Raw genomic sequence first — 24,682 nt, 5'->3', positions numbered from 1 at the left:
GGACTCCGAAGGCAGCAGGGTGCAGCCCCCTCCACCCGGAGCCCCCCCGACCCCCGGCTTCTCCCGAGGCCCCGCCGGGCGCTCCAGCCCTTTACCGCTCTTGGCGTGGGTTGTGGGGCGCTGTCCCCGGGGCACCTCCTCTATTAGTGACCCCGGGAGGCTGGGGGCCCCACCACCCTCCTGCGGTCCTGCCCGGGTTCCCCGCTGAGCACCTTTCCCTCCGGGAGGAATCCGGTGCGGATTGTTAAAGTTCCCGCTTCCCGGGTCGGGCTCTCCTGTCCCGGGGCTCCCGCCCCCCTTAGCCCGGCTCCTCGCGGGGCCCCTCCCACCTGGATTCTTTTTATTTATTTTGTTCCGCCTTCCCACCTTGTTAGAAGCGCCAACCCTTGTCTCTGTAGCATTCCAGCTTCTCTCTTTAAATCTCAGGTCGAACCCTAGGTGTTCAGGATGGTTTGGAAGTTACCTAGTGAGGTGGCGGGGCGCGTGGGGTGAGGCCCCTGCTCCTCCGCCTGCTTGCCCCGCCTCCTTGTTGTTTTGAATTTGAGTTTTTCAACTATTTTTCCCCCTGTATCCAGATGAACATGTCCTTTAAATTGTAAATAGTCATGATGTTTTTATATGTTGTTGAAATTGGAATTGCTTTGCTGTTACGGTGAGGATTTTGTTCCTGTGTTCATAAGGAATATTGGCCTGTAGATTTCTTGTTTTACCTTCATCTGGTGTTTTGGTGTTAGTAAATGTTGGTCTCATAAAATGAATTGCAGATTGTTCTCTTCTTTGATAAAATTTGGAGGAGATCTTACAGTATTGGTATTATTTTTTCCATAAATGATGCATAGAACTTGACAGCAAAACCATCCAGACCTGAGCTTTTTATCTTGGAGATTTTAAAATTAGCAATTCAATTTCTTCACTTATTATTTTTCTTTCAGAAGTTCCATTTCTTTTTGAGTTAGTTGCAGTAACTACAGTCTTTCTAGGAATTTTTCTAATTAATGTAGATTTTGTATGCATATGTACAGTACAACCATATTTTTTAAATCTCTGAAATATCAGTAGTAATATTTCCTTTTTCATTCTTAATTTTAGTAATTTAAATCTTCTCTCTCTCTTCTTTTTTTTCTTTGACAGTCTAGCTAGAGGTTTGCCAGTCCTTCGAAGAACCAAGTTTTGGTTTCATTGATTTTCTCCATTGTTTTTTTTGTTTTGTCTTTCTTTGATTTTCATCCTGATCTTTCTTTATTTTCTTCCTCTGCTTGCTTTTGGTTTAATTTGCGCTTCTTTTGTTCATGTGGAAGATTCAGTTATCTATTTTATGTCTTTCTTTTTTTTCTAGAATAATTTAAGACTTTAAATTTCCCTATAATACTGCTTTAGATTAATACTATATATTTTGATATGTTGTTTTGTTTTTTATTAAGTTAAAATATTCTTTTATTATTTAATTTAATTTTATTAATTTATTTTTTTAAGTTAAAATATTTTATTTTTTTAAAAGATTTTATTTATTTATTCATAGAGACACACAGAGAGAGAGGCAGAGACACAGGCAGAGGGAGAAGCAGGCTCCATGCAGAGAGCCTGACGTGGGATTCCATCCAGGGTCTCCAGGATCACGCCCAGGGCTGCAGTTGGCGCTAAACCGCTGTGCCACTAGGGCTGCCCAAGTTAAAATATTTTAAAATATGCACTGTGATTTATTCTTTGACCAATGGGCTATTTAGAAATGTATTATTTATTTACCAAATTTTTCTGTTTTTTTTTCAAATTATATTTTGTTTTTGATTTCTATTTAATTCTATTTTGGTCAGGAAATATTCTTTGTATGATTCAAATTTTTATCAATGTATTGAGACTTTTCTATAGACTAGCCTCTGATTTATTCTGATGTTCCATGTGCACTTGTAATGAATTATTTTCTGGTTTTGCAGAGGAGTGTTCTATAGATGTAAGTTAAGCCAAGTTCATTGATAATATTATTCTTGTCTTTTTTATCCTTACTGATTTTCTATCTAGCTCTTCAGTCAGTTATTGAGAATGGCCTACTGAAGGCTCCAACTAGTTTTGTTGTATTATCTTCTCTTTTCAATTCTGTTGTTTTTTGCTTCCTATCATGTATTTTTGTGCTCTATTTTTAGATGTGTATGTTTACAATTGCTTTATCTTCCTTACAAATTAACTATTGTTTTCATTATAACACATCCCTCTTTTTTTTCTGTTAACATTTTAAACTATTCAATTAAATTCTGATTGTATTAGTAAAGTCATTATATTACTACTATGGTTAATTTTTGTACTTTCTTTTTCATTAAACCACTTTGTGTACTTAAATCTAAAGTATAAAGGAAGTGGGAGACCTAGGTTCTTGTCTCAGGGAGTAGAAGAATGAATCTCGTGGACAAAGGAGAGTGAGAAAAGTGATAGAAGTTTATTAAGTGAGGTTACAGAGAAAGCTCTCAGATGTGAGAGGTGTCCCGACAGGGTTGTCACTGAAGGTTTTTATGCCAGTCTTTTATTGAAAACCTCACCAGGGAGCTTGTGGCCTTGAGATTCTTGTGCAGGCTTAGTTTGAGCAAGGACTATTGATAACACTCTTAATGCCTTATTTCTTTGTGGTCTGGTCATTTTCTGGGATTATACTGTAGCCACCAAAGAAAAATACTCTTTATCATCTGGGGCCAGGTAGTCTGGTCTATTCCCTTATCTGTGGTTTTCTTACATCTCATCATTTTTGTAATTTTGTTTGGTAAGCCTGACTCCATGGCCCCCTACCTATCACTCCCTACCTAGCCTTGCCTGTCCTTTACTCATAAATACCCCTATAACCATTAATGTTCAGTGTATTAGAGCTCTCCAGAGAATCATAACCAAGATATACACATATCTATATCTATATCTATATCTATATCTATATCTATATCTATATCTATATCTATATCTATCTATCTATCTATCTATCTATCTATCTATCTATCTATCAAAAGCTCATATGATTATGAAGACTGGCAAGTTTAAAATCTGCAGTATGGCCTAGCAAGGCTGGATTGCTAGGCAAGCCAGTAGTGCAGATAAAGTCCCAAGGCGGTCTACTGGAGAATTCTCTTGTTTGAGGAGACTTGTCTTTTTCCATTCAGGTCTTCAGCTGATTGGGTGAGGACTACCTATATTGTGGAGGGCAATCTGCTTACTTAAAGCTCACCAATCTGAATGTTAATCTCATAAAAAAGCTGACACATAAAGTTAACTACCACACTCAGTGATCCCAAATTCTAGCACTTTTAGAGTTAAAGTCCCTGCCATCATCCCTTCTTACTGGCTTTGATGCTAGTTTAGATATTGTCCTGTGGGTCATTAGTGGAGGAGCTGCCTAGCAGTAGATTCAGATAAATAATTACCAAAATCTTTAATAAGTGTTTCAGTAAAAGCTTAAAATAATATAATTAAATTTCAGAACATTTGGAACAAATATTAAGCTGTATTTATTGCATCTATCTTTTAATATTTAATTCTATATTTATAAAAAAACTATTTTTAGGTTAAGAAGGAAACTAAAAATCTGATTCTGAAAAAAAATAATTATAGAAAACATCAAGGATTGGTTCAAACTACAAATTAGAATTTTGGGGAAGCTTGACTACATTCCTATATTGCATATGTGCAAGTGTATTTTAAAGGGAGAATGCAGTAGGATATATGTTTTAGCATTTTTAAAATGAGAAAGAAGAGGAATGATGTATCTGTTATATGGAAACATAGAGAACAAAAAGTTATGCACAAATGCCATTAATAAATATATTGAGTAAAATGTAATTTTAAAAATCACTTTAATATTCAAACACATTTATCCAATCCATAGTATATTCTTAAAAGTGGGTCTAACATTTACATTGAACTGGTGAGTAATTGAGGAAAATCTTAAAGATGTTCCAAAGAGTATCTTGTTTAATACCTAATTAATTTAAACTTTTTGTTATTGATCTCATAGCAACTCTCAAATAAACTTAAACAAATTTACATTGCTCCTCAATAAAATCTGGAGGATATTAATGCAGTTAAATACCAATAGCACAAATAAAGCAAAAAATTTTTTCAATATTCCACAAGTTTCTTTTGTAGGTTTTTAATTTTTAAATACTTTGTACTATTTGTTTCATTTACTCAAATAACACATCGTTTTTAAACATGTATATACTAGTATACAACTAGTATACTAATACTATACTGATTATACCAAGTATACATTTTCACTGAATCATGAAGCGACATGTGGCACCTGCCTTTGTAGGATCTATAAATAGAGGGTGAGGCAGACATGCAGTGATCACACAAATATAATTACAGAGTCCTAAACATATTGGAAAAATACAGATATTATAAGATCTTATGAAGGGACCTAATTCAATATGGGACGTCAGAGAAGTCTATTTTAAATAAAAGACATGTGAGTTGAGAGCTGACAGCTGAACAGTTTTGTAGGAAAGGAGAGTTTGAACAAAATACTCTGGGCAGATGGAAGAAAGGACAAATGCAAAGACCTTGATTTATGACGGGAAATGGTTATCTAAAAGCTGAAAGAAGTCTGGGAGCCTAAGTAGAGAATGAACTGGGGAAGAAAAGTGAGTAATAGAAAGATTTTCAGTTTTAAAATATCATCCTGTTTGCCACATATAGAATAGATTAAAAGGAGGAAAGAATCAAGGAGGAGAAAATCATTAACAGTTAAAGTGGCCCATGCAAGGGATGAAAGTAGGTAAAATCAAGAAAGGAGTTATTAAGATAAGAAAGAAGGCAGTTTTGGGATGCTTGAGTGGCTCAGAGGTTAAGTGTCTGCCTTTGGCTCAGGGTATGATCCCAGGACCCGGGATCTAGTCCCACATTGGGCTCCCTGTGAGGATCCTGCTTTTCCCTCTGCCTATGTCTCTGCCTCTCTTTTCCTGTGTCTCTCATGAATAAATAAACAAATCCTTTTTAAAAAAGAAGGCAGTTTTGGGAGATATTTAGAAGGTAATATCAATAATAAAAAGAAGAGTATTGGTTATAATGGTGAGGGACTAGGAGTGATCAGAGTTAAATATTAGATTTCTGACTTGCAGAATCTTGCAAATTCTAGCTTTACTTATTAAAAATGTATCCCTGAATAAACATCATTTTTGAGGGAAGGTAATAAGTTTCATTTCAGATATGCTGAATCAAGTGTCCTTTAAGATATCTCAGCAAGATATATTAGGAAAGTAGTTTGATAAGACTGTAGACTCAGAAGAAAAGGGATATAAATTTGAAAAAGTTATCTGCATACGTATTGTACTTGAAGACAGTGTGTGGACTAAAGCATAGGGTAAAAAGATCCATAGAGGATTCTGAGTCAGGAGAAAAAGTAATTGGAAAAGATATTTGAGGAGCTTGAAAACTAAAGGTCAAGTATCGACTAATAAACCAAGAAAGGTGACTAAGAATACACCACAAGGACACCGAATTCTGTTTATTTTTTCTAAATTAGAAGTACCTAATGGTGTTGGGGGAATTACTGAGTTTTTAAATGCATTTCTTTTGGACTGGGTGGGATTCATTATTCCCTGACCCAGTAGTCTAGTAACTTTATGCTTTCTGTACTGATAGGTAGATTATCCAGCCTCACATGCAATATTATTAATGGCTTTGGGGGAATGTTTCCACATACATAAAAATAAAGGTTTTTGTTGACCTAAATTTCAAGTTAGAGCTGCAATTTCTTAGGAACTTAGTCACCATCTGTCACCATGCAAAACTCCTAGGCGTTATCTCCATTTAACCAGCAACTATTAACAGTAGACTCTTGAACAACATGAAAATTAGGGCACTGAACCCCACACCATCAAAAATCTACCTATAACTTTTGACTTTTCCAAAACTTAACTACTAATAGCTTACTGTTGACTGGAAGCCTTACCAATAACAAATAGTCAATTAACATAATGTTATATATTATATATTATATTCTTACAATAAAGCAGGCTTAAAGAAAATGCTACTAAAATATTACAAGGGAGAGAAAATACATTTACAGTACTCTACTGTAAAAAAAATCTGCCTATAAGTGGAACTGCACAGTTCAAAACTTGTGACGTTCAACAGTCAACTCTATGTACAACTTAGGTTGTAATGTATTTATAAGATCCTTTATTGGGATGATAATCAAGGAGGGAAGGGAATTTAAATGATGGCTTATAAAAGGAAGTAAGGCAGGCTCAAACACACATTTATATATAAACACAGTCTTTTTCTTTGTAATTTCAATGTCTTCTTTCAGATTTTTATCCAGCATTACAGATGATTGACATAATTTTGGACTTTGGGTTTTTAAAAAGTCATGTCAGATCTCTTTTCATATTCAAGGCACCCATAAATTTGATAATTATCCTTTTAAAATTTTTGTCCAAATAATGGCATTGTTATTAAAGATAATAAATCTAAACAGATTAAAAAAATAACTTAGTAGACATACTTATTAAGCATTTTATTTCTTATATATCTCCAGGCCTTAAAAATTTTTATAGATAACTATATTTTTATATCAAGGTAGTAGAGTGAGTTCTAATGTGAATTTTGTGATTTTTCAATGTCTTTTTTGTGGGGGGAGCAGGACGGAGCAGATTCTTTGTTGATCCTGTGAAATATAATGTATCAGCTCTTTTTACCTCATTTACTCTTAAATATATCTCTATTAACATAAAGTTTTTGATGGTAAGTGGTTTACAAATAGATTTTTCTTACAATTCCAATTAAGTATCTTCATTTATTTTTTCCATATTACTAATATTCAAATGTTAGTTGCAATAAAACTCTGTCTAAATCAAGGACGTTTCCTTACAAATATATCATTATTGCAAAGCTTGTATCATATCTTATGACTTTAGACTAAGAAAAATAAATTTAGTCTTTAGACTAATAAAAATAAATTGTTTGTCACAATTTTTAGGACTACACCTATATCTCACCTTGCCTCTATTTTTTGTCTCCTGAATTCCCTTAAAGTTAACAACTGCTTATGTAACTGTCCTCTCAGAGATTTTTGTAAATATCATTGAGACACTTTTTCTAGACTGAGAAAAATGCCTTGGGTGTCTGCCTAGCCTGATCTGATTAATATGCATCCACATTGCCCTCTTGTGACAGACAGCAGAGAAAATACAGAGACAGGAGGGTGGGGAATTAAATTATGTGAATTTTCCCCTAGTGACAAGGTGATGAATCAAATAACTACACCGATCTCTGAATATCTATTTTTATTCCTCATTCCAGGAATTTCCCTAGCAGGTAATGCAAACAACCAGAAAATCTAGAAAATTCATTCACATTGAGATCAGTTGACAGTCTTTCACAGAGTGGATGTGAAGTTTACCCTTGACTTCTAAAGAAGGGTATTTTTAAAGAAAAGTGCCAAAGGTTTAAATATTTAAATATTATTTTTGTTCCACATAGGAGAAAAGAAATCAAAACTTTTACTCATCAGAAGCTTTGGCTCCTAAATTTCATTTTACCCTTACCTTATATATTTGTTCCATTCTTGACTTTATCATTAGTTCCTCCTGTAAATGAATATAATATGAAACTATTCCTTTCATTATAACTTAGTTGTTTTTAAGATTTTTGGTTTTCATTAAATAGGGCTCTTGAGTTTGGGAAGAAAATTAGAAGAGTTATATTGATGAATTTGTCAGGTAAATAAAGAGAAAAGTCATATTATAAATGAGCTAATAAGGTCTAGAAACAGACTCTATATCTATTGTGATAATACAGGACATAATCAGAGATTATGGTTGGATAATACTTTGCTGCTCAAAGCAACTAACTGTAGGTCCATGAGGAAAGATAGAACAAGAGGAGACTGATTCAAAGCACAGGACTTAGATGGTCACCCACAAGAATCAGGTATATTCTTTGTACCTGTACATTTCTACTTTTTAAAAATCCATCCATCCATTCATTATCAACCTATCAATAATCATTCTATCATTTATATAGTGGAATCCATTATTCAGAAGCCAAAGGACAAAAAATAAAATAGATCAAAGCAAAACTGCTCTTTTGTCAAGGTAAAGCCTCAGGCTCCCTGTGTCCTAGCTTCACCTTTATACCCTGCCTCTCTGACATCCTTTCTTTTCAGAAAGACCATGGAGAAGTACACAGTGCTCAGCATGAAGACTATTGCCCAGAGTTATTCCTGTAACATGAAACCCATTTTGACTTTTCCTGCATGTATTCAGACTTAGAGACTGTAAAATTATGAAGGAGGACAAGAAAATTCACTTTCTTTCCTTTCTGGTTATATCCATTCATTTCTGGCCACTTCTTAATACCTAAAAATTCTCTACAGCTTGTAGTTGATGAGATCTGCCCTCTTCCACTCTTGATATATACCATTTATCCATTCTTATGCATGCCACATAGTGTATACAAATGACTATGATCTTAATTGCTGTATAGAGGAAAGAAATATTAATGTAGGAAATGAATAAAAACTAAATTACTGCTGTCTTATTTTTTGGAATATTTGCCTCTTAAAAATAAATGCAAGTCCTGAATCTTCCCTTGTACAATTTACATGACATTGCAAATTGTATTTTAGAGCACAGCAATGTTTCAGATATGCTGAAATCTGACTACATACATATTCGTCAACCCTCTTTGCTAATACGTGCAGCTCTGTTTCTACTTTGCCACGTATGCTCATAGGTGCCAGTATAATGTTGGTGTACATATATTCAACAAATACTTGTTGACTTTTATCAATAAACATATTCCTCTATGTCTAATAGGGCTGGGAGATCGAGGATCCTGCAGTGCAGCTACAAAACAAGGGCTCTTGGGATGCCTGGGTGGCTCAGAGGTTAAACGTCTGCCTTCAGCTCAAGGCATGATCCTGGAATACCAGGATGGAACAACATTCCACTTGCATAGTACAATGTCATTGGTCTAGAAATGGGTTGATGTTTTGAATCTTACCGAATTGTGGGCACTTCTGAAAATCTTGTGGAAGTTACAGATTTTTTTTTTTAATATATACAAGTCACAATGTGGCAATGTGTGGACATTTTAGGAGCTTCATGATGTCTTTGAATCCTACTCAATGGATCTATAAACTATGTTAAAAGTCCCTGTTCCATGAAATAGGGGCTAGGGATGTGATTACTAAAGAAAATGAAATTCTCTCAGAACATTTTTCCAGATTAGGGAATGGAATTCTACTTTTTAATAAACTGCAGAGGCCCTATGGTAAGTAGGCTGTGATTTCTATAACTTAGCACCAATTAGAGTTGATGCTGATAATTTCTATGTGTTAGTCTGTGTGGTTGAGAATGACAATAGGTAATGCTGCTATATTAGTTCTATTTTATTCATAGAAAATGCAAACTAATAGAAACCCACCTGACAGTTAACTTGCATAATGCTGACCTAAGATTTTGCATTTATATTGATGAGTATTGGTGACTCAAATAAGCTCTGGGAACTGACAAGATGCAACCTTGAAAACTCTAACTTGTTAAGAAAAAACCAAAGTGATGCAGTGTAAAAAGTTCCTCATTGTCTCTAATACAGCTCTCTCAAACAGAGAAGGTGTACTCCACGAATGCTCTTGTCCAAGGGCAATAAGCTTGCCATGACCCAGTTTTACTCAATATCTAGCCAGTCCTGCATGCTCTAGCGGGAGACAGCTAAATTAAGTTATAGAGCTCTAGCCCAATCATAACTGATAGATATACTGTTGCTAAAAATTCAAGCCCAACTCAGAAAGTTAAAGTTGGTTATATTTAGTTATTTGAGCAGCAAATTTGGAATTTCACCAAGCCAGTTTTCAGAGAGGCAGCTCATATATATATGCACCTTATGTTTAAGATTTAATACTGATTCTTTGGCACATTATGGATAATTTTAAAGCCATTCCCAGAGATTTGACCAAATAACCTCAGCAATCTCAGAAAAAAAAATTCTTGAGGGAACTTAAAGGAGTAAGTATCAGGTAGTTCAACGTAGCAAGTATCTTCGTGCTGAAATTCCACTAGAAAGTATGGAAGAGTCTTTCCCAGTACACGTCAATTTCACTTCCTTGACCTTACCAAATTTTTTTTAACTCCACCATTAAAAGGCCTAATACGTTAGTTAAACAGCTGCCTTTTGATTTTGGCTCAGGTCATGATCCCAGGGTCCTGAGATCAAATCTTGAATTGGCCTTCCTGCTTAGTATGGAGTCAGCTTGGGAGTCCCTCCCCACCCCCCTGCCCCTCCTGCTCATGCTCTCCCTTTCTTTCTAAAAATGAGTAAATAAATCTATAAAAGAAAAAAGGCCTAATATGAACAGAATAGTAATGTGCACTTTAAATTGTTAGATGAATGACAGATTTGGCAACTTTCTTATATTTCCTTTAAAAATTCAAATCACGCAGAGATGGCAAATAAAAGCAAATAAATTATTAATGGTGTATTTTGATATTTACTATGTGTACCTTGGAAATCAACTCTTTTGAGTACTGACTTTTAAGACCTTTAAATAACCCTTTTCCTCTCTCTATTAGTGCCCATCCAATTGTAAAATACTAAGAGTAAATCTTTGTGTTTTTATGTGAAATAGGCTGTAGCTATCATCATTTAAATTAATATGATATGAGCACAATTATTGAAATAGAAAAAAATGTTCACTATACCCTCCTAAATGACCAAAAATGCATTTAAACAATGTGTTTATTATTTCCATCTATGTAGAAAAATAAGTCAAAATAAATCTATCTACATACACACACCCAAAAGCTCTGGAAGTAAATACAACAAAAAGATTACTCTGTGTAGAAAGATTAAGGTTAACTTTCTCAAATTTCTTTATATATATATATGTATATATATTTTGAATTGCAAAATTACATCATAGTTCTTGCAAAAGGAGACATCCTTTTTCCCATTACCTTCACCACCATTCCTACCCTATCTTCAACATATTAAGTTCTCATTAGGTATATAGAGATAGGTAGCATTTTTTTTAAAGTACATTTCTACTTGTTTTCTTTTAATTTTTTTAAATTTTATTTGTTTATTCATAAGAGAGAGAAAGAGAGAGAGAGAGAGAGAGAGAGAGGCAGAGACACACAGGCAGAGGGAGAAGCAGGCTCCATGCAGGCAGCCTGATGTGGGACTGGATCCTGGGTCTCCAGGATTATACCCTGGACTATAGGTGGCGCGTTAAACCACTGAGCCACCTGGGCTGCCCTAGGTAGCACTATAATAGTAGCTATTGGCATTTGGCAGACCTTGAAAACTGGAAAGATTTGAAAGTTTAAACTACATTTGCTCTCAGGTCATCCAACTGACACTCTGTGATTTTTTAAGTGCCAGTTAAAAAAAGCATAATACATGTACATAAATAAAATCCTACACCATAAATAATAGATTCCCACAAAGTGACTATTTCTGGGTAACTACTATCCATTTCAGGAAATAAACCATCATGAGCATCTCGGAAGTCATTTTTCTCAAATTTGGTTACAACTGCCCCCCAAAGATACTCACTATTCTGACTTTTAGCACCATAGAATCATACATAAAGAAAATGACACAAGATATGTTCCATGTATGTGGCATCTTTAGCTCAATAATGTTTTTGAAATTCATCCATATTATTACATGTAGTATTCTTTATTTATTCTCCTTACTTTACAGTATCCCAATGTGTAAATATGTTTCGCTTTACTTATTATAATATCGATGAATATTTTCTTTCTTCTTTATTTTTTTTCTTAACAGACTCATCAATTTCACATTTATGTATAGTTATATACAAATAAGTATGTGTAGGGGTGAAATCATTTCATGATACAGTGTGCATATGTTCAGCTTTATTAGATACTCTCAAATATTTTTGAAAGTGATGATAAAATAATCTTAGCAATCGTGTCTGAAGTTTCTATTGCCTCATGTTCTCTCTAATGCTTTGTGTTATTAATTTATTATTGCTATTATTAATTTTTGCTATTAATCTTATTTTCTTAGTTATTTTACTACTTATAATCCTCTATTTTGTTAGTTTAGTAATTACTTTATGGTTTATTGCTTTATGCTTTATAGCCATGTATCTTTAACTCATCAGTCTACATTGTTTTCAGGGAAAAATATGCTAAACTTTCTCTGTCTTTTTTATTTTTTGTTTTTGTATCTCTGTAGATACCATGTCTTTTTCCTCTGGCTACTTTAACTGGTTTTGAGAAACTTGATTTTGATATGCCATGATGCAATTTTTGTCATATATCTTGTGTTTCAATTTTATTAGGCTTTTTAGATCTGTTACATTTTTTTAGTCAAGTTTGGAAAACTTTGGGTTAATTCTTCAAATATTTTCTGTATTTTACCCTTGCTCCACTCTAGTTACATGTGTATCAGACAATTTAAAATTATTTCACAACTCACTGGTGCCCTGTTCACTTTTTAAATATTTTGTTCTCAATGTGTCTTTGTAGTTTTAATTACTGTATCTAAGACTTGCTAATATTTTCCTCTGCAAAGTTTAATTTTCCATTAATCCCATCTAGTAACTTAGTCATTGTAATTTTTATGTCTTAGGAGTTTGATTTAGATATTTTCTTATGTCTTCCATATCTCTAACTCTTTGATTCCATGATATGCAGTTATTCCTTTCAATTTTAACATAATAATTTTTAATTTTAATTCTAGCATCTGTGCCAATCTGGGTTGATTTTGATTAATTTATTTTCCTTTTTCTTAAGGGTCATATTCTCTCTGATATGGCTGGTAATTTTTCAATAGATGGTAGACAGTATAAGTTCATCTTTGTTAAGTGCTGCATATATTTATATCCTGTAAATAATCTTGAGCTTTATTGTGCACTGCAGTTAAATTCTTCAGAAATTTTATCCGTTTGGGTTTTGTTTTCTTAGGTGGCAAAAGAGAGGTTTTGCTCAGTCTAAGGCTAATTATTTCTCATTCCTGAGACAACACCTTTCTGGATACTGTAATACCTTATGAATCTTGAGGTTTTCCAGTGTGGCTGTGAGAACAGAAGCATATTCTCAGCCCTGTGCAAATACTAGGCTCTGTTATTTCCATTTTGATTTAATGGGGGTGAAATCCCCATAACAGAATTCACTATTTTAAAGTGTACAATTCATTGGAGTTTAGTATATTCACAATGTTGTGCAACCGCCACCTCTATAAAGTTGGAAAACATTTTTATTACTCCATCAAAAAGTCATACTACTCACTATTTCCCCATTCCGACCATGGCAAACTTCAGTGCACTCTTCTATATAGATTTACCTGGATATTTCACATAAATGGAATCATACAATCAGCCTCTTTCATTTAACATAGTTTTGAGGTTCATTCATACCATAGCATATATCAGTACTTCTGTTCTTTGTATGGCCAAATATACTCCATTGTTTGTATATGTCACATTTTGTTTATTTGCTCAATTAAAAGACATTGGGTTGCTTCCACCTTTTGACTATTGTGAATAATGCCACCATGAAAAGTCTGCTGAATACTAGTTTTCAGTTATTTGTGGGGATATATATGTATATATGGAATTACTAAGGCACATGATAGTTATATACTTAACTTTTTCAGGAAAAGCCAAATTGTTTTCTATGAAAACTATGCCACTGTATATTCCTACAATCAATGTATGAAGGATTGAATTTCTCCACATCCTCACCAACACTTAAAATTTTCTCTCTCTTTTTTTTTAATAGTCATTCTAGTAGGTTGAAGTGGTACCACACTATTATTTTCATTTGCATTTCCTCAATTACTAATGATGTTGAGCATCTTATGTTTTTGTTGGCCACATGTATAACTTCTTTGGAAAAATATTTATTCAAGAGTATCTGCCCATTTTATAATTCCATTGTTTATATTTTATCATTGAGTTGGAAGTATTCTTTGTATATTCTGGAGAATAGATGCTTATTAGATATATGACTTACAAATATTTTCTCTTATTCTATGGGCTGTTTTTAAATTACTTGATAATGTTTTTTATACAAAAAGTTTTTAATTTTTATGAAGTTTAATTTTGTCTATTTTTTATTTTGTTGGTCATGCATTTGGTGTCATAACTTTATATGATACACTCATAGTCACATTGGATTTTGGATTCCTGCCGGACAAAGTCTAAATAGATCATAATTAATATGGTTTATATTTTTTAAATATCTATTTTAACTAATTTGGCAGTGAGTTTTCTTCCACAGTAGTTAACCCATTTTATGGTATGGAAATACATAATTTAACACTTGCATACAAAAGACACTGTGACCATAATGACCTGCATCTTAAGGCTTTAGAAATAAAGAAATGAAACTAGCACCTTTAACAAAGGGTCAAATCATATCTGAGGAAAATACATCTCTTGGACAATAAAAAAAAAAAAAAAACACAGTTCCTGGAAAAAAATAGAAACCATTGACCACCTGACAATAGACAATCACAATTTTGTATAAAAATGGAAGAGACAAGGGTAGGGAAAAATACACAGTAGACTTTTCAGTATGGAGAAAAGATAAAATAATAATAATTATTATTATTTATATTGTTGTTATTATTATTAATTCTTTATGTTCCTAAAATCATGTTCACAGTTTTTAAAATTTGTAATCAATTAACTTAAACACTAGGGTTCCAGAACATGCACAGCATCACCAACAGAATCTCCAGCCTCAACTATTAACACTGTTAGATAAAATTCTTTTGGGGCACCTGGGTGTCTCAGTTGGTTAAGTGTCTGCCTTCAATTCAGGTCATGATCCCAAGTTCTTGGAGTTGAGCCCTTCAAGGAGCTCTCTGCTCCCTCTGCCCTTGTCCCCTACTTGTACTCTCCCATTCTCTGTGTCAAATAAATAAAATCTAAAAAAGATAAAAGTATTTTAGCTGTATATTTCCTATTACAGTCAAGAATGTAGGTACTTAGGCTTAGAAAGATATCAATCCATATCAGAGAAGAGGATTTTCAAGAAACACTTAATCCTCTAGTGATTTCTTTCCTGAAAAAATTTTTTTTAAGTCACTACATAATGTTCTATCAGGAAACTTGATGCTTTTCTTGGTCTTCACTAAAGGGTTAAACTTCTCCCATAGTTTGTATTCACCCCACCTTTATTTTTTTTTAATTTTTTTTAAAGATTGTATTTATTTATTCATTAGAGGCAGAGAGAGAGAGAGAGAGAGAGAGAGAGAGAGGCAGAGACACAGCAGAGGGAGAAGCAGGCTCCATGCAGGGAGCCTGACGTAGGACTTGATCCCAGGAGTCCAGGATCACATCCTGGGCTGAAGGTGGCGCTAAACCGCTCAGCCACCGGGGCTGCCCTTCACCCCACCTTTAAAGATACACAGCCTGACCATTTGGAACATTTTGATATGCAATTTAGAAATACAAATTTTCTGTAGGTCATTTTGTCCTTCTTCTCTTTCATTCTAGTCACAGGAAATGGCTATCAAGACCAGCACCATAAACTACAGTAATAGTACCCTGGGCATAGCCAGTATCATACAATGTACAGCTCAAGCAAACCATTTACTGCTTTTATAGGATCAAGAAGAGAGAAAACACATTTCCATTATCCCATAAAATTGTCCAGACAATTTAATATTTTCGGCAAGCCTAATAAATACTGTAAGGTTGAGCTAGGAACTATTAGCGAATAAAAAATGAGTAATAGGAGATGGTTTTAAATTCATTGATATACTGCTACCTGTAGGACTTACCAAAGGTAAAGATTTAGAGAACAAAAATGTGTGAGTTTGTGGCCTAAGTAACAGATTAGATCCTAAACCCTATATTTCATTCTACCACTGTCATAAAAATTCCCTATGATGCCATTTTATGAACAGATAGAGGATAAAATTTTTTACTCCATAAAATAAATTTAGAATGATGAACCAATGTGCCTCATGGTTAAATGCTGTATTAACCTGGCCAGTGAGGTGACAGCATTATATGTGAATATAGACTGGGTTTATACCACATGTATAGTAGCTTATTCTACATACTATCATTTAATACTTACAATTTTATAATCTTCATGTTATAATTGAGGAAACTGCAGCTATAAGTGATTTGATGACATATTCTTACTATCGACTGGTGTTTCTTACAATTAATTAGAACCAGAAATCTTGTTGGCACATGACTAATGTACCTCATCAAATTCATGTCAGATAAATAAATGTTAATTGATACCCTACAACATAGAGAGCATTGTGCCAGGTGCTTTGGAGGATAAATGAAAAGAACAACATTTGTTATTGCAGGGTCTAATTAAATTATGTAATCATGGATTACAAACCTAAGATCATATTCGGGTTCCATGCCCTATTCTAACTCCTTGGAGGAAAGGCTCAACATCTCTAAACCTACTTTCCTTATATAGGCAATGAATATGATAATATATATATTTTACAGGCCTTGTAAGCCAGAGATAATATTTGTAAAAATGTATGAGAGAGAGAGAAATTAACAATAGAGAACAAACTGATGGTTACCAGAGGGGAGGGGAGCTGGAGGGATGATTAAATAGGTGATGTGGATGAAGGAATGCACTTGTGATGAGCCCTGAGTGTTGTATGGAAGTGATGAATTGCTGAATTTTACGTCTGAAACTAGCATAACACTATATATTAACTATACTGGAATTAGTATAAAATAAAATAGAAAAATAAAATAAAACATACTCTAAAGGCTCATGAAAAAATTTTAAGGATGCTAGCATTGTATATGAATAAGTGCAGTGATATTTCTTTTAAAGATGTGTTTGCAACACTTTTGAATGGAATAACTATAGAGCCACATGAATAAAAGATGTTCCTAATAATTATACACTTTTTAACTTCTGAACATAGTCCTCTAGTAAAACAATGTTTTCACACACACATAAAAAGTACCACACAGTAAATGGCCCAGAGTAGCTCTTAAATATGAATTAATTTATATCCTTATTGGGAGAAGAAGGAAAGAAAACAAAATACAAAATGCCAGAGAGAATGAAGTAAATGCCTTTTAAAATGTAATATGCAACTTTTAGCATACATGTGCTTTTCTTTAAAATTTTTTTTATTTTTATTTTTTTATTATTTATTCATGATAGTCATAGAGAGAGGAGAGAGAGGCAGAGACACAGGCAGAGGGAGAAGCAGGCTCCATGCCGGGAGCCCGACGTGGGACTCGATCCCGGGACTCCGGGATCGCACCCTGGGCCAAAGGCAGGCGCTAAACCGCTGAGCCAACCAGGGATCCCCATACATGTGCTTTTAATGGCTTAGAATGAGAGATTCTCAAATTAGAAGGAAACATATTTTCCAATCTTATTATCTATCTCTATTCTCTCCTACCCTTTTAAAAGAAAAAGGTTTTTTATTCCTCTCTGAGGTTTCTTCTATGTCTTATATTATTCCTCACCAATTAGTTGTAAAACAAAATAAAAAATTTAAAATATTGCTTTATGCATAATAAAATCTGCCAGTGTTTATGGTAAGGATTTATCAAATTACATCATTTATATATCTGATTTTTGTACTATGACTGGCATCTAATTCAGTCATGTTCTTCTTTCTGTTTAGAAAGATTAAAAAAGAATATACTTTCATCACTGAATTGGTGGTGAAATCTTGCCTCCTAAATCATTTTTTAAGTTTTATATTAGGATATTTTGTGCAATATAAAGATGATCTATATGCACCCATTACTTTGTATACTTTGAAAATTACATCTTTTCTTTTGAATGCTCATTTCCCTGCTGTTGTTTTTTTCCTCTATAAACAGCATGGAGGCAAGAGTGAGTTTCTGGTAGTCAGTTTAAGGAAGTGTGCATCCTTATCTGATGCTGCCCACTTTCATGTTATAATATGTCTCTCTATTGTCAGTTTGACTTTAGTTACATATATAAATTGATTCAAGGGCAATGACTGCCAGTTTAATTACTAAAACTTGGAATTAACATTATTGAAAGATTGTTAACAAAGGGAGATGGAAAAATAGGTACTTGGATAAAAGCATGATTTCTCTTTTTCAAACCCAACTATACCTGATAAAGTGCTAAATACAAATTAGAGAAGAGTAATGAAAAGGATGGACTAATATAAGAAACATCCATTTTTGGCTCAAGAATACAAATTACCATCTATGAAAATAATTATAATCTGGTAAAACTCAAAATCTCTGTCATTAATTATACTTCCAGAATTACAAGAATCATGCATAATATGGAATATTTTCACATTTATAGAATAAATTAATTGATCTTCCTAAAAGAATGCTTCATTATAATCATTCCAATTAAAGTATTCAAGGATTCTGAAAATCTATAAGCCAACAAATTGGACAACCTAGAAGAAATGGATAAATCCCTAGAAACATATAACCTACCAAAACTAAAGCAGGAAGAAACAGAAAATTTGAACCCACCAATTACTTGCAATGAAATTAAATAAGTGGTGAAGTAACTCCCAACACATGAAAGTCCAGAACCAGATGGCTTCAAAGGTGAATCCTTACCAAATATTTAGAGGAATTGATACTCATTCTACTGAAACAATTCCAAAAAATAAAAGAAGGAAAATTTCCAAATTCATTCTATGAGGCCAATATCTCCCTGATACTAAAACCAGATAAAGATACCACAAAAAAAGACAACTACCAGCCAATATCTCTCATGAATATAGATGCAAGAATCTAAAAAAAAATTAGCAAACTGAATCCAACAATACATTTAAAAACTCACAAGCCAGGATCAAGTGGGATTTATTCTTGGGATGCAAGTGTGGTTCAATACTTGCAAAACAATCAATTTGATACATCACATCAATAAGACAAAGGATAAAGGACATATGATCATTTCAATAGATGCAGAAAAAGCACCTGACAAAGTACAACCTTCATGATAAAAACTCTTTGCAAACTAGCTCCAGAGGGACTACACCTCAACAAAATAAAGGCTTTATATGAGAAACCGATAGCCAACATCATACTCAAAGGGGAAAAACTAAGACCTTTTCCCCTAAGATCAGAAAGAAGGCAAGAATGTCCATTCTAACCACTTTCATTTGAGATAGTCCTAGTCACAGCAATTAGACAACAAAAAGAAATAAGTCACCCAAACTGTTAAGGAAGCAGTAAAACTCTCACTATTTTCAGATGACGTGATAATATACATAGAAAATGCTAAACAGCACCAAAACACGCTAGAACTGATACATGAATTCAGTAAAATCACTGCACAGAAATCTGTTGCATTTCTATAGCCTAATAATAAAAAATCAAAATTTGAAATTAAGAAAATAATCCTATTTCTAATTGCACCCAAAACAGAGGTTCACCTCTGAACCAAAGAGGTGAAAGAACTGTATTCTGAAAACTATAAAACTTCCACGACAGAAATTCAAGATGATGCAAAGAAATGGAAAATATTTCATGCTCATGTATTGGAAAAACACATATTGCTAAAATGTCTATACTACCCCAAGCAATCCAAAGAGATTTAATGTAATCTCTATCAAAATATCAATAGCATTCATCACAGAACTAGAGTAAACAATCTTAAAATTTGTTTGGAATCACAAAAGACCTTGAGTAGCCAAAGAAATCTTGAAAAAGACACAACACTGGAAATATCACAATTCCATATTTCAAGTTATATTAAAAAGTGGCAGTAATTAAACAGTGTGGTACTGGTATAAAAATAGACATATAGGTCAACAGGATAGAATAGAAAACCCAGAAATAAACCCATAATTGTATGGTCAGTTAAACCTGAACAAAAGAGAAGTGAATATCCAATGAGAAAAAGACATTCCCTTTGATAAATGGTGTTGGGAAAATTGGACATATAAAAAAATGGATTAAAGACTTAAATGTAAGACATAAAAACATAAAAATCCTTGAAAAGAGCACAAGCAGTAATGTTTCTGACATCAGCCATAGCAACATTTTTCTAGATATGTCTCGTGACACAAGGGAAATAAAAGCAAAAATAAAGTATTAGAAATATGTAAAAATAAAAGTTTCTGCACAGTGAAGAAGACAATCAACAAAACTAAAAGGCAACCTACTGAATAGGAGAAGTATTTGCAAATGACATATCTGATAAAGGGTTAGTATCCAAAATCTATAAAGACTTATCAAACTCAATACCCCCAAAATAAATAATCTAATTTAAAAGTGGGCAGAAGACACAGACATTTCTCCACAGAAGAGGTATAGATAGCCAACAGACACATGAATAGTGATGCTCCACATAACTGATCATCTGGGAAATGGACATGAAAACCACAATGAGATATCACCTCACACTTGTCAGAATGGTGAGAGTCAAAAACACAAGAAAAACAAGTGTTGGCAAGGATGTGGAGAGAAAGGAATCTCATGCACAGTTGGTGGGAATGCAAACTGGTGTAGCCACTGTGGAAAAGAGAATAAAAGTTCCTAAAAAAAAATTAAAAATAGAACTAGCCTACTATCCAGGAATTACAATAGTGGATATTTATCCCCAAAATATAAAAATGCTAATTCAAAGGGATACATGCACTCCAATGCTTGTAGAAGCATTATCTACAAAGCTAAATTATAGTAATAGCCCAACTGTTCATCAACTGATGAATGGATAAAGATGTGGTATTTGTATACAATAGAATATTACTCAACCATGTAAAAGAATGAAATCTTGCCCTTTGCAAAGATATGGATGGAGCTACAGACTATTATGCTGTGTGAAACAAGTCAATCAAAGAAAAATACCATCTGATTTCACTCATATGTGGAATCTAAGAAACAAAACAAATAAGCAAAGGGGAAAAATAGAGAGAGAGGAGCAAATCAAGAGATAGACTCTCAACTACAGAGAACAAACTGTTGGTTACCCAAGGGGAGGTGGATGGGAGGATGTGTGAAATAACTGGTGGGGATCAAGGAATGCACTTGTGATGAGCACTGGGTGTTGTATGGAAGTGTTGAATCACTATATTGTACACCTGGAACTAATATTACACTGTATGTTAACTCTCTGGAGTTAAAATTAAAACTTGAAAAAGAGAGGTAGTATATATATAATGGAATATTATTCAGCCATAAAAAGAAATCTTGCTATTTGCAACAACATGGATAGAGCTAGAGAGTATTATGCTAAGTGAAATAAGTCAGTCAGAGAAAGACAAAAAACATATGATCTCATTCTTATGTGGAATTTAAGAAACACAACAAATGAGCAAAGGAAGAAAAGGAATCCAAGAAACAGGCTCTTAACTATAAAGAACAAACTCATTGTTACCCAAAGGGAGGGGGTTGGGGGCATGTGAAATAGGTGATAGGGATTAGGGTCACATCATCTCATCATGATGAGAATAATAATAATAATAATAATAATAATAATAATACAATGTTCAGGGATTTTTCACTGTCCCTCAAATGACCACACACAGCATAATATTCTTGGGTTTGATCTTAATAATTGAGTCTCTTAACATTTTGGTTCTCTTTCATTTTTTAAATGCTTTGTTCGATTTTGTCTTTTCACAAGTCTCCAACATCATGGAAATGGGTCTCTTCACTGTTGAATATGCTATATTCATTATTAACTAAATTCTATGATCAGGGAAAGCCCTTGCCAAAAGCTCTTTCTCCATTTTCCTTTTTTTTTCTTTTTCATTTCTACCCATGTAAACTTTCTTCTTGAATATTTCACTAGTTTTCTAAGTACTTCATGATTCTACTTCTTAGGAACTCCAGCCTATTATTTCCACTTTATTCTCAGCATGTACAGCACTTCATTTTACCATATTACCATATACCTGGTAATAGTTACTTTTATTCTAGGAAAACATAAGAATGAATTATTTTCTTCTTTAGGTGCATTTTAAAACTTCCTATGTCATAAAAATATTTCTTCATTTCTATGGCATAATAAGAAATATATATTTGGTCTTTGTCCCTAGTTCCTGACAACAAGCTCCTAAAACTCTTACAATTTCCTGAGTGATAGGTGTGATAGGAGTCTTTTGAGCAATATTTGGTTTTGGTTCCTGGTTCCTGACAGAGCTCCTAAATCCCCTATAAACTTCCTGGGAAATAAAAACATCTTTCATTCTTAAATAGTGACTCTTGGTGGATCTGAGATTGATTGCCAGCAAGATCAAGTCTTGACTAGAAGGCTAGAACTTTAAGCCCCACCCCACCCCCAATTTTAGGGAAGGAGAAATGAGCTAAAAGGGTTGGAGAATGAGCTAAAAATTCATCATGTCACGTGATGAAGTTTCCATGAAAATCCTTAAACTACTGGGTCCAGAGGTTTTGGGCATGTTTAACATATCCACTTGCAGAGAGGATGGGGCATCCCAACTCCAGAGATAGACATTCTTGCATTGGGGACCCTTCTAAACTTCTTCCTCTATATCTCTTCATCTATCTGTTCATTTGTATCCTTTATAGTATCTGATAAATGTAACTAAAGTGTGTTTTGTGAGCCATTTTAGCAAATTATTTAACTTTAGTACATCTAGGAACTCCTGATTTATAGCCAGTCAGAAGTACGTGTGCCCAGGACTTGTGATTGGCATTTTTCAGTGGTGATAGTCTTGTGCTGAGCTCTTTAACTTTGTGAGATCTGACTCTAAATCTAGGTAGATTGTCTCAGAATTGAATTAGATTACTAAAAACCCAAGTTGGGGTTCAGAGAATTGTAGAATTGGTTACGGGTGTTGGAAAACCCCACAATTTTAAAGAGTTTGTAGTTAATAATTCGCTATGTGCCAGAAAATTTGCATTATTAAAAAATTTCTAACAAATTTGTACCTTCTTTTTTCCTAAAAACTGTTTTTTAATAAAAAAGATGTTTTTTAATAAAATTATTTCCATGTGTTTTTGTTTTATTTCAATGAGTCATTGATTATTTTAATAATAATTTATATGCAATTAAGAAATTTAGATATTTTATACATGATTTATATATCTTAAATGTAAATTTCAGTTTTTGACAAATGCATATTAAGATTGAAGCATCTTCATCAACCCAGAAAGTTTACATATTCCTTTTTTCTGTTCATCTACTTCCCCATACCAGAAGTAACTGCTGATGTGATATCTGCATAAATTGCTCTCCCTGACTCTTCAATTTCTTATACAGAGAATCATGTACTTTTGGGATACAGCTTTTTTCACTCAGCATAATATTCTTGGGTTTGATCCATGTTGTACTTTTGCATGCATCAGTAGTTTATTTCCATTAAGTGTTGAGTGGTATTCCATTTTGCGAATACGATAGTTTATCAGTTTTCCTGTTGATGGATCTCTGCATTGTTTCTAGTTTTTGTGTATTATGATTAAAGCTACCACTTAACCATTTAAGAAACTGCTAAGCAAAAAAATAAAAATAAAAATAAATTGAAAAAAGAAACTGCTGAGCAGTTTGCCAAGGAGGTTATATTTTACCCTCTCTCAACAATGTATGAAAGCTCCTGTTTTTCCATGTCTTTTCTTATGTTTGATATTTTCAATATTTTTGATTTTAACCATTGAAAAGAGCATATGGTAGTATCTTATATTGTGGTTTTAATTTGTAGTTTCTTTTTTTTTTATGAATCAGTGCTACTGAGCATCTTTTCATACACTTATTGAAACTTTGAACAAGTCCTTGTGCAGAGTTTGTTCAAATTTTTCTTATATTGGGTTGTATTTATTATTGAATTGTGGTAGTTCTTTATATATTTTGAATACCAGATTTTTTTGAAGATCTAGACATTGCTAACATTTTTCTCCCAGTTTGTGGCTTGTCAATTCTTTCTCTTGATCGTGTTTTTGAATTAACAGAAGTATTTGATTCTTATGAAGTCTATCATTAAATCAGACATACTAGAGTGAGTGAAATCAAGGTACCAGGATGTGAAAACAGCAGTTGACATTTTCTCTTTGGCAAGAGAAATGATGAGGGTTTCCTCCTGGAGCCAGGGGCAACTTCATTGTGTCAACCATGCTTGCAAGAAGATAGAATACTAGATTACTGAAGTTCTTAAAGGGATAGTGTATTGGTTTCCTAGGGCTCCTCTAACAAGGCACCACAAATTAGGTGGCTTAAAACAACAGAAATGTATCTTTTCATAGTTCTGGAAGCCAGAATTCAAAATTAAGTTCCTGACAGAGCCATACTGTCTTGAAAGCTCTAGAGCAGTGTGTGTTCCATGCCTTTCCCTTTGCCTCTGGTGTTGCTGTCAATCCTCAGCCTTCCTTGATGGCCAATCTCTGTCTCTGTTACCACAAGGAGTTCTCCTCATGTTCCCTCTCTGTATCTTCACATGGCCATCTTATAAAGACATGGATCATATTGAATTAGGGGCCTACCCTTCTCCGTTATATCTACATTGATCTTGTTTTCAAATATGGTCACATCCTGAGGTCATGGGGGTTAATATTTCAACAAATACGTTTTGGAAGCAACACAATTCAATCTACTACATACAGGGAATCCTTCCCTCAATATGTGTTGGATTTTGAAGAAAAAGTTAGTTTGTTATGGTGGTAGTATAGATACATGTAGACCATTGTGTGTTGAGAAAGGTAAGTTTTGAGATCATGGAAAGGCTCAGATGTTGTCCTAAGAAATATGGTTTTTCTTTCATAGGCTTTGAGGAATATTGAAAGAGTTATAAATACGAGAATAGTTTT

This window comes from Vulpes vulpes, chromosome 1, assembly GCF_048418805.1.
Source record: "Vulpes vulpes isolate BD-2025 chromosome 1, VulVul3, whole genome shotgun sequence".
In the NCBI taxonomy this organism is placed as follows: domain Eukaryota; kingdom Metazoa; phylum Chordata; class Mammalia; order Carnivora; family Canidae; genus Vulpes; species Vulpes vulpes.
Note: the sequence above shows the minus strand (reverse complement) of the source record.